Source organism: Aptenodytes forsteri, unplaced genomic scaffold (genome assembly GCF_000699145.1).
Source record: "Aptenodytes forsteri isolate BGI_AS27 unplaced genomic scaffold, ASM69914v1 Scaffold2, whole genome shotgun sequence".
Lineage (NCBI taxonomy): Eukaryota > Metazoa > Chordata > Aves > Sphenisciformes > Spheniscidae > Aptenodytes > Aptenodytes forsteri.
In genome coordinates this window covers 19,566,735-19,578,170 of record NW_008795695.1, presented here as the reverse complement: position 1 = coordinate 19,578,170, position 11,436 = coordinate 19,566,735, and positions in this window count along the sequence as shown.

Sequence of the window (11,436 nt, the reverse complement as noted above, 5' to 3'; positions counted from 1 at the left end):
ATAAAGGTTTCCCGGAGCCGGTTTCGGGTCTCTGGAGGTCGCCTGGCCTGGCCCGGCCCGGCCCCTGGGCGTTGGGGGTTCGTGAGGGCGCAGGCAGCCGTGTATTGCGCACGAACAGCACAGCAGAGGGGAGGAGAGGTGTGCGTGGCAGCGCCCACGCGAGAAGTGACCGCGGCTGGGCCGCCGCGGTGCGGCGCAGCCCGGCACGGGCTCGGGGGGAGAGAGCGTTGGGCCGCCAAGCGCGCACCCGGGGTTTCGGAGCCCGAGTCTGCGGGTGGGAGCTAGCATCCTCGTGTAAGGGCTTCCCCCTTGACAGAAGCGTCTTTCTGAGGACGGTTAGGCGGTTATCAACACTTTTGGGCGTTATTTTCTGAATATTGACAGCAACAATAAGGTATGTGGACACAAAGTTGACAGCACAGTTCTTACTCGTGTAGCAGAGAACAGCTGTTAGTATAAAAATGCCTGTGTGCTGTGCTCCTACCCTGAGCTCTCCTCATCCTGTGTCATTCTGAGTAATGTTTTCGTGTCTCTCTGCTTGCAGGACAGACTTCAGGCGGTTGTGATGATACAGACTGATCCAACATGGACTTTTCACTGACGTCAACAGAGGCTGAAATCTTCCTGTTGAGGCAGAGCCTCGCAGATGGTTTAGTGGGTGTACGTTGATTTTTCATCCACAGACTGGGCCTTAGTTTGAGATTACGTTCTTCTGCTTGTGTGCCTGTGTAAGCCGTTCTAAAACATCTCCTGATAAAGACCATGACTTGTGTTTCTCATTTCTTTTGTGTTAAAAATTTTTTCTTTGTTTAGCTAGCATCTGTCCTACGTAGATCTTTTTTTCTTCTTCTTAGCGCTGTTCATCAGAGCCACAGAAACACCATTGCAAAGAAATTAATCGGAGCAGATGCAGAGTTCCTGTAACCACCTTCTGTCTCTCTCTGATAGAGATCCGGGAAGTGCAGGGTGAAGGGGTGAAAGGAGGGGGCATGTATCTTGTATTGCCATTACTGACTCTCCACGTCATCTTCCATATGCAGAGGCCTTGGCTCTTGTGTCAGAGATTGCATTAATTAAGGAATTCCTGTATTCTAATCCCTACATCGGAAACAAGCCAAACCTGACTAGCATTTCTGGAGAGGCAAGATGCAAAACCAGAAGTAATCAGGATCTCGGTGCAACGATACTGTTACCTAACAGAGACTGATTCTTATCCTGTGATTGGAATTAATGTCAAGATGCTGAAGTGCACATTCCTCAGCAAAAATCCATAATTTCCAAATAAAATGCATGCTTTTGGACCCAGTGAGTAGTTCCAGTGACTCCATCTAGTCTATTACTTTCTTAAAATGTGAGAAACAGCCCTTTGTATAGCTGTTGATCCTTATGCACATGAGAGTCTCTGTGCACTGGATTACACGTACTGGCCCTGGCTTGTTCAACATTTTTTGTGTTGTCCAGCTGCTGTCTTAATTCATTCTGTCATTTGTTGCTTCCAGATCCTTCAAATCAACATCCGAGTCAAACCTTTCCTCTACTGTTTCTCACTGTCTTTCTGTAAACTCCCTGTACTACAGCTCCAGGGTGTCTTGGCTAGCCAGCGTAGCATCATATAAGTAAGCTCCATGGCTCCATTTCAGTTCAGCAGCAACCAATCCTTTATTTTTGTATGGAAATGATGCTTCTCCTCTGCAATGGACTGCGATGGAAGACTGCGATGGTCCCACTTTAAAAGCAGGAGTGTTCCAACAGAAATTGCAGAGACTTAATATTTTTCATCTGCCCTTAGTTAGTCATAGATTTGAGAGCAGGATTGTGCTACTGGCAAATTAATCAGTCTTGAAACTTCACAATTAATCATAGCAGAGCCAGTGCTCTGCTCAAGAATTTAGGAAAAAAATCCTTATGGGTATTAGGTGCCTGATTACCCCAGAAATCAAAGATTGTATATGTTTTAACTCTGCTGAACACATCTCTGAAAGGAGTTAATTTTATTGCTGATCCAGTTCTTCTGTCTCCTCTTATCCATATGACAACTACAATAATTGATTATATGGAAAAGTAATATTAGGAAAGTATTTAATGTATTTTTAGCTGCTTCTAATGGGATTTAGCAGCTGGAAACAAGGAGAGCTGGCACTGAATAATCAGGGCAGTTCTTAGACAGCTGTGTGAGAACCAGTGTATCAGACAGGGCTCTGAAATACATCACCCTTTTTTTCTGTATTTTAAAAAAATGTAATACATGCAATGAAAAATTTGAAAACTAAACCTCAATACTTGCAGCTAAGACAGTTAACTCAGAATAGAATTCATTGTTAAATCCAGTTCTGTAATAACTTCTAGGTGAAAATGCCCCTGGGTTTGGTGTGATTTTTTAAAAAATTTAATGCTTATGGCAGTTATTACTACCCATCTTTGACAGGCCTCAGGTTGGGATTTAAATTCCATGCTGCATTAATTTTTAAGCAGAACAAAAATGTAGTTATTTCTGCTCCCTTTTTCTCTTTATGAGCAGCAATCTAAAAGACCCATTTTCCTGTTTTGGAAGAAAGCAATTTTCTGCATGTTTGTGCCTAAGAATTGTAGCCAGAGAAGTATCTTGATAAAATGGCCCTCTAGTATTCTGTATGTTTTCTGTCTGAATAGTTCCTATACCGAGTTAGTTCCATTTACAAATCAAAAGAGTGATTTTTTCCATATAAGCACCGTAAACTGAATCTTGAATCTAAAAAGCCAAACTGAGTTCTTTCTCCCTGTTACACTGTGGTCAGTAATGTGTATTTTGTCACTGAAATATGCCTAATGGTTTTATTTGATGATGCATAAAGTAGAATACAGTATGAATCCATTTGTCATAGTTTTAGTTACAAAAAGAAGTAACATGTTTGGTCTTCGTGTACTTGAAGTAATTAACATCGTTATAAAAAAGCCAGGAATGTGTGTCTAGAGTAAGGAGGTACCATTTTTTCATATCATTTTCCATATGGAAGGAAATTATCTTGGGATGAAGTCTAAGCAGAGTAATCTATGGGCCTGTGGTAATACCTTGTGTTAGTGTCAGATCCTGCTGACTCCTGTGATAGTTGACTTGAGTACAAAGAAGTTGCAGACTTAAGGGTGTAAGCAGAGTTATTTAGGTGAGAGCCTATAGAACCAGAGCTCACAGTGAAGGATGTCCTTTCTATAACAATTTTAATTCTGCCTACAGAATTAAATAGAAAATTTTAGTCCTGATATGTCAGTTTAAACTTCTCAAACTGCCTAGCTATTCTTTAATAAATCCTGTGTCATTGGTTTATAAGACCATCTCACTTCTCTGTCTTTCATTACATTTTAAGGAATGTATCCTTGGCCTTTCCTCATCTTAAGGTGAATTCTATGCCCTAAAAACAATTTGTAGAGCACGACTCATCTATGAGATTCCAAATTTAGTCAAAACTTTTTGGACCTACGCATCACCCTTTGTACTTTTTCTTTTGCAGTAAAGCTGTTTTGACTCCGCTAGGTACCCTGGTTATTCTTCCATTTCAAATTTGTGTCAGCCATGTGACTCTGAGAGAACAGTATAAAAGGTTTATCGTTTTAACAGGGATCATAGACCAAGAAGTTGAGTTCGAAGTGAAGAAAGATATCTTGGAACTTACGAGTAAGCACGGCGATACTAAAGTTGAGAAGTCAAAATAAACCTCTGAGAAAATGGAAAAGATTCATTAGAGCACTCAAAAAATGTTATTACTTTGTCTTAAGGGGGAATCTTTTCTACCTTACGAAGTGCAGATCTAAGCTACTCAGTTGTTATGCCCTCTGAAGGGCTACCTAACACAGCTTGGGGAACCTGTTGGTGTATGTATAAATGTGCATATATATGTCTGGTAAATGAGAAGGCTTTATCCCTCACTATTACCTTTTCTGTGTCTAGTGTTCTCCACTTTAGACATACAACACTACGATCACATCTGTATATACACCAGGAAGTTTTCAAGGCGCGCCTTTCTATTCTCAAGTTCTGTGAGTGAGTCTAGCCAGTGGGGACAGAACTCTGCTGCTGTTTGGGGAACGGTCTTTTGACACAGAGTACAACTCAGACGTTGGGAAGAGCAGGAGAGCTAGTGCCAGCACGTACCTTTTAGTTGGCTTTCACTTTCCTCGAAGAAAAGCTATAGAGCAGTCCCCATTTTTCTCTTTGCAATTTCCATAAGTAAATTTGCTGCTTTACAAATTTCTAGCCTGTGACTTGGAAGAACTAGATTCTACAGAAATACAGGTTCTCCATAAGCACACTTAAAAACTTATGAAAAGTTTCGAGTGTTCCTTTGCAGAGTCTTCTTGACTGCTGCAATCCGGGCGTAGTCATTGTCACTAGAGCTACTTGGTGCTGAAAGGCTGATGAATCAAATCAGTAATAAAATGTGAAGTAAGTGTGGTGGCAAAAGCATTTTCTGAATGTTTGAATGGATATGTGGTGTGAGGGAAGTGAAAAGGCATACTTGCATATATGCCTTTATGAGCATGCATTTTTGTTGTTAGGGTTCAAAGGCTTTCATAAGACAATTCAAAGAGGATTTGTGATATTTTTGCTCCTAAAGCATCATGAAGACTGAAAGGCTGATGAATCAAATCAGTAATAAAATGTGAAGTAAGTGTGGTGGCAAAAGCATTTTCTGAATGTTTGAATGGATATGTGGTGTGAGGGAAGTGAAAAGGCATACTTGCATATATGCCTTTATGAGCATGCATTTTTGTTGTTAGGGTTCAAAGGCTTTCATAAGACAATTCAAAGAGGATTTGTGATATTTTTGCTCCTAAAGCGTCATGAAGACCGTATTTATCTTTTGGGTGATATATATATTTGATTCCTTTGGGGGTATTTTTCATTACAATTAACTTTGCTGCTCTGGTCAATTCCAGTTTCTAAATACCTGGAGTTTCCCTGTGGTAGCAGGAATTTAAATGAATGATGTCGTTTGCTCCTTCTGTGCCAGTGCTGTTGTGTGGGACTACTGTACTCTATAAAATTAGCTGTCCTTTTTTATCTTAGCTGTGGCTGTGCTTCCACAGTGGACACAATGACTGTGGTGTAAGTCCATTTTGCCATTTACAACCTGCATGTGTTATATAGATATATTTAGATTGGTGCGTATGTGATTTGTAAAATTGCTGGTAAAGGATTTTGAAATTCTTAGGGATAAAAGAGATACATTTGTAAATTATCACCATAGAAGATCGCATGTGCTTTTCTTAACTTAGGATGAGTTGGTGGTTTGCAGTCCATTCAAGATGAGAGTAACATTTTTGCCACGATTCCTGTAATTGGATCTAGTAGTATCAGGGTAGTATTGCCAGTTCCCAGATTTTCCCTGAGGTGTGACATTTGAAAGGGAGATAGTACTTCTGAATTGTACTGACTGCTTGTCTAAACTCATCATCACGTACTGTCAGTGGCCCAGTCATTGCTCAGTGCCAGCTTATCCTGTGAACAGGAATATGGGCAGGTAGCAGATTACCACATCACATCAGATACGGTTGCTAGTAAGAGCAGTCAGAATGATTGGGTCAGAAAAACCAATCTCTAGAAACGAAATACCCATCCTTACGGCAATGCATAAGAGTTCCGTGCCACATATCGAAAGCACTGCTGCCTGAGGATCAAATGTTTCTTGCATTCTTTCTTGCTTTCCTACTTGTATCTGTAGGGCAAGAGAGATATAAAGGGTATTAGAGCTGTGTGGTTTGTTCCAGAGGGGAGGAGCAGTGTGTTTTGACTGTGATGCAAATACTTCCTTTTGATATCTGTTGTTATATTCCTGGAAAGGTACACAAGTATAATAGAAAATTATTTTCAAACAATGCTCTGTAGTACTACAGAAAGTTGCAACCGTGCTGCAGGATACGAATAAAAACCAAATACTTACATGGGGTTTGGGGGGGTTTCCTACTCATTAACTAAAATACAATATATCTAATTCTGTGATTGTTTTGATTGTATTTTACAGCCTGATATGGAATGTTTAGTTTCAGCCCTACTAAAATATTTTGGGGCAGCAGTAGGACTGCTTTAGTAGGGCATAAGATGTGCGGAAAACACTGTTAGCATTCAATCTATTGAGCTAGCACTTACAGTATCTCTACACAGTAAATGATGGGGCATAACCACAGCAAGTTTAATCTAGCTAGCATGCAATTTAACAGTCATAAACACATGACACTGTAGGTTTTAGCGAGGGTTCACAAACTTCACATATATATATATATATGCAGGGTTTTCTGCAGGTTTGTACAGTCAGCGATGAAGTGTGTGCTGCTGAGTCTATTGCTTCTGTTGTTGGTTCTAGCTAGATAAAAGTTAATGTGAGCATGGCCAACTACACTACAACCAACTCTTGTTGTGGAGACATCTGCACAGAGGCCGCAGTGGTGTCATACTCCATAGACTGGGTTAGTAGCCAGAGATTAACGTAATTTATGACCTGCATGTGTTGCTAGGTAGTAACGGAGGATTTTGTGTCAAGTCACTGGACAAAGCATATAACTTCTTGGACCTGGAAAAGGAAGCTTTAAGGTAGACCCCCATAATTAAATAGTTAAAAAGGTCTTGATCATTGATTTCCAGTTTATGTTTACCTTGCTAGTACTGCATAACACCTTACAGCCAGAGTAGTTCCGTAAGTCAGCAGCACCACTTGTAGAGGAAGGGTGGGGCTCTTGAAGAACACTGGTAGTTCAGGGAGAGTTGAGTCTAAGAGGTTTTTTAAATCCCAGCTTGTGCTGCAACACTTTATTGAAATAGTTCCCTCCCCAATTCTTGAGAAGCTAACACTTAACTCTGAAGACATCTGTGACTGCGTTCCCTGTTCCAATCTCCCACCTCAAGACAATAATCAGTAAAGTACTAAACTCCTAGCTTGTTTAGTGTGTGACTGTTGTAAAGGTCTAATGATAATCTAAGGTCAGAGCAGAGCATGAGACAGCGTTGGTAGTTCTCAAGGACTGCACACAATATGACCTCGGTGCTTGTAATACCATGTCCTTCTGCAGCCTTGGCACTACGGACTACTGTATGCAACAATGAGATTTTGCAGTCACTTACAAACGTGTCTCATGTAGAGCTGGGGGCACATAACTTCTATTTGTCTAAGTCATACCAGGTCATATGTAGTGTTTGAGTTGTTGGTAAACTTGCTTGCTGAGTTGCATTGGTTTCCAAGTGGAACTTCTTTCATCTCCAGCTAGCTGAAAAGCATTGTCCCTTCTTTCTACCTGACGCTGTGGTCAATAGTAGCAGGTGCTTCCAACACTTCCAATGTGGTTTACCCCAGCTGAAGTGAAATGTGAAGACAGCTGATGCGAAAAACCATCTTCACTTCTCCTTACATCTGTCTCTCTGCTGAGGTCCTTTTGCTAGCTGCTACATATTTCTTGGTAATAACTTCAAAGCAATTAATGATTCAAGCCACACAGCATCAAGTATCTATGATTCTGTTTTGATCCACAGACCACTGGTTGGTTGGGAAAAGCTAGTTACAGGACCTAATATAAAGCATATGATGACTGGAAACAAGCACTGCTGTCCCCAGGCGGAATTAGATGAGTGTTGAATAAGACCATTTTTAGGAAATTCCAAATGGTCTATGGAAGAGTCTTTTCACCGAGACACTCGTAATAAGGATTCAACCCCTTCCGCTCTCTTTAAAACTAAAGACTCCTCAACTTAGTCCACCATTTTTCTCCTTAATGAAAAGAAGTAGATTCTCTGAAGACAAGGAAGAACTTACTGCTGCTGGTTTTGTATGGAAGACTTAAATTTTGGAGAATTGGGCAACTATTCTAAAATGCATAGCTTAGATACATTTGTTCTGTACCATTCAAGGCTACCACAGTCCAGCCTTGTGTATTTTTCTCCACACAGGTTAGCAGAGCACGGAAACAAGTTCTGATTAACCTTCTGTCAGGTACTGCAGGAATAAGAGTAAGCAAAAGAAAGGAAAGAGAACTGTAGCAATTCTCCAGAGTTATATGACAAGGCAAAATTAGGATGAGTGGTTTCCTTCAGGCCGGTAGTTTGAAAAGCTAGGCAAAGTTCACAGGGGGGAAGGAAAAAAAAAAAAGGAAAAGATAAGTGCTGAGTATCAGAGAGACATAACTCGGGGAACTAACACCTTTTAAAGAGCCCTTTAATCTGACATGCAGCTTTCCATTGGAGAAATGGAATGTCCTTTCCAAGCAATGTCTTTTCCTTTGTGTCAAAGTCTGTGCCAACACAATAGTAAACACAGTGAATGCAAGTTAAAAAGAAAGAAAATGTTCATTATTACATTGAAATTGATGGAGAAGAGAAAGTGAATACTCCGTATTTCAGAGAAATAATATCAGGGAATGAGGTGAAGGAGTAAACAAATTAGGGTAAATATTTCACTTGTCATTAGTGATAGCGTCACTATAAAGAATCACATTTTTCAACCTCTCCCTAGAATTGTTTTCTTAACACAGACTTTCAGTTATATGTAAAGCCACTCATTTCCAAACACAAATAGCCGTGTATTTTTAATTTACGTTGCCACAAGGGAGCCACACGATCCTTTATTTCAATAAAACAGAAAAGCAAGTTCTTGACATGGGTTACATTTTTCACATTAGACAGTGGCTGATGGCACTACTGTTGAAGGCTGTGCTTTAAATGGCCTGCAGGTATGGAAAGTTACTTTTTTGTTTACCTTGTCCCCAAGAAAACATTTTGTTTCAGAGTCTACATATGCCTTTGAAAATGTACCTTCAGCAATATAATAGCTGGAATTATGTTGTTCATCCTTGGAAACAGGGACCCCACTCCAAAACTCGCCCAAAGTTACAGGCTATATTGCGTCTGGTTTCAGGTGAAAGCCATTCAGTTTTACAGTAATTAGAAAGTACAGTGAAGTTTAAAGAAATAGCTGCTTTTTAAAATTACCTTTCAAACCTCGCTTACAGAGGGTCTGCTACTTGTTAACATTCAAGTCAAGGCAAAATTATTTGCGCTTACTTTGGCACAGAAGCTAATCCTTATGCATCGTTTGCATGGGAAGGCAGCCAGCTTCAAAGTGTAGACAAAACTCCACTAGTATCCCCACAGTGGAGGGTTTGCAGGACTCCTGGCCCTGCGCCTTTCTTAGCAACGCCGTAAATCTTCTGGGACTCATCAGCACAGGGGAGGCTGAGGCTGATTTTTACCTCTTCTATTTCCTATCTCACTGCGGTCTTTCAGCCAGAAGATGTGTCTGCCAAGGTGTACGTAGAGGGAGCTGGTATAGTTCCAGGAGCGAGTTTGTGCTATTGAATTCTGCCAGCACTGCAGCTTCACTCAGACAAAAATGTTGCTGAAATCAATAAGCTTGCAAGGACTTGCAAAAGCTGTGTGATTTGTTATTTGGTTTGATTTTGTTTAAGGATGAGGCAGATTTCAGGACAATAATCAAATGGGACCAGCATTGATTTTTGTTTTTATTTTTCAAGTAACTAGAGAAAAAACATATAGTGTACAGAAATTAACTCTTAAACCCATCACAGCTGGTTTTATCTTTAGATTTTTAAGGAGCACAGTTAAACCTAACGTAGCTGGAAGATTTCCCCCTGAGTTGGTGTACATAGGCTCAGACCCCTAATATCTGCAAAGAGAATCATGAGGAAGTCATACTTAGTTGAAAGAGAATTAAACATGCATACCTTTCTTCCTATAGGTAAATTACTTTTCTTCTGGGCTTTCTCTTCTGTGAGTTATGACAATGTGCAAATTTTAATTGCTGTGTGGTTTTTAGTCGTTAATGACAGGATCCCCAGACATCAGAGAAACCCGTACTGTCAATTTATATTTCTATTTCAGTCCTCTCAGTTGTCCGTGTAAGCTGAGAGTCTTATCTAGATTTTACTATGGCAGGCTAATTCCCCTGAAACCAAGTGACCACCCAGAATCTCTTACAAGAGCAATACGCTCATTAAAGATTGTTAATAGACCGAAACAGCAGTTGCTTTTCAGGTCAAGGTTACCAGAGGCTAAATTGTTTGAAGTTTGATTCCATGTAGCCTAAGAACAGGAAAAGTCCATAATTAGGTCCATTTAGACCACTGTCCTTTTGCCATCATGCATGCAGCGTGGTCACCTGGACTCCTAACTGAAATGAAGGCTTTGTCAGCTCAGTTTAGGTAAGTGTTTACAGGATGAGCTTTGTAATTAAAATTGAAATGGTAGTTCTAGTCTAATATCTTCTTTTTATATATATAACTCCAAACTCTTGTTTTTTGCCTGAATTATGTCTTCATCTGTCTCATCTTTGACCATTTATATCTTCTATGTTACGCTACTGCCATGGTATAGAAATCCCCACTCCTGTGCGAACTGTTGTTCCTGCACAGTTCTTGCTGGCTTCTGTGAGGCCTTAGCATCTTGCTAAGTTTTGTTAGATCCTAGTTCTGTTTGTTCTGCAACTGTTTCCAAGACAAATATAATGGTTTATTAATGTTGACGTCTACCAGCTATGGAAGTGTCCCTGCACTGACATGTGATTGCATGTAACCATGTCCTGGTTTCAGCAGGGATAGAGTTAATTTCCTTCCTAGTAGCTGGTACAGTGCTGTGGTTTGGATTTAGGGTGAGAACAATGTTGATAACACACCGATGTTTTAGTTGTTGCTAGGTAATGCTTACACTAGTCAAGGACTTTTCAGCTTCCCATGCTCTGCTGACTGAGAAGGCTGGAGGTGCACAAGAAGCTGGGAGGGGGCACAGCCAGGACAGCTGACCCAAACTGGCCCAAGGGACATTCCATACCATGTGACGTCATGCTCAGTACATAAAGCTGGGGGAAGAAGAAGGAAGGGGGGGACGTTTGGAGTGATGGCGTTTGTCTTCCCAAGTCACCGTTACGCGTGATGGAGCCCTGCTTTCCTGGAGATGGCTGAACACCTGCCTGCCCATGGGAAGGAGTGAATGAATTCCTGGTTTTGCTTTGCTTGCGTGCGCGGCTTTTGCTTTACTTATTAAACTGCCTTTATCTCAACCCACGAGTTTTCTCACTTTTACCCTTCCGATTCTCTCCCCCATCCCACCGGGGGGGAGTGAGCGAGCGGCTGCGTGGTGCTTAGTTGCCGACTGAGATTAAACCACGACAAAGCACTTGCACCATGTCTCATAATTTGTAATGGTGAAGAGCAGGGTCAAAGTGTGTGTAGGGGTCACCCTGGGCTGGAATAGTAGCATTTCGTAGCCACACAGGATGGTTTTTCCTTTAAATAGTGTGAGAAGTACCTGCCTCAGTTACTTCTCTGCATCTTCAGTGACACCAGAGCATTCGTAATACATGTTGCCAAGTTCTGAATTTGGCCTAGAAATTGTGAGGCAGTTTAATTTTTTTCTTACATGTGATTTTGCCAGTACAGTTAAAATACAGTTATATTGAGACATTT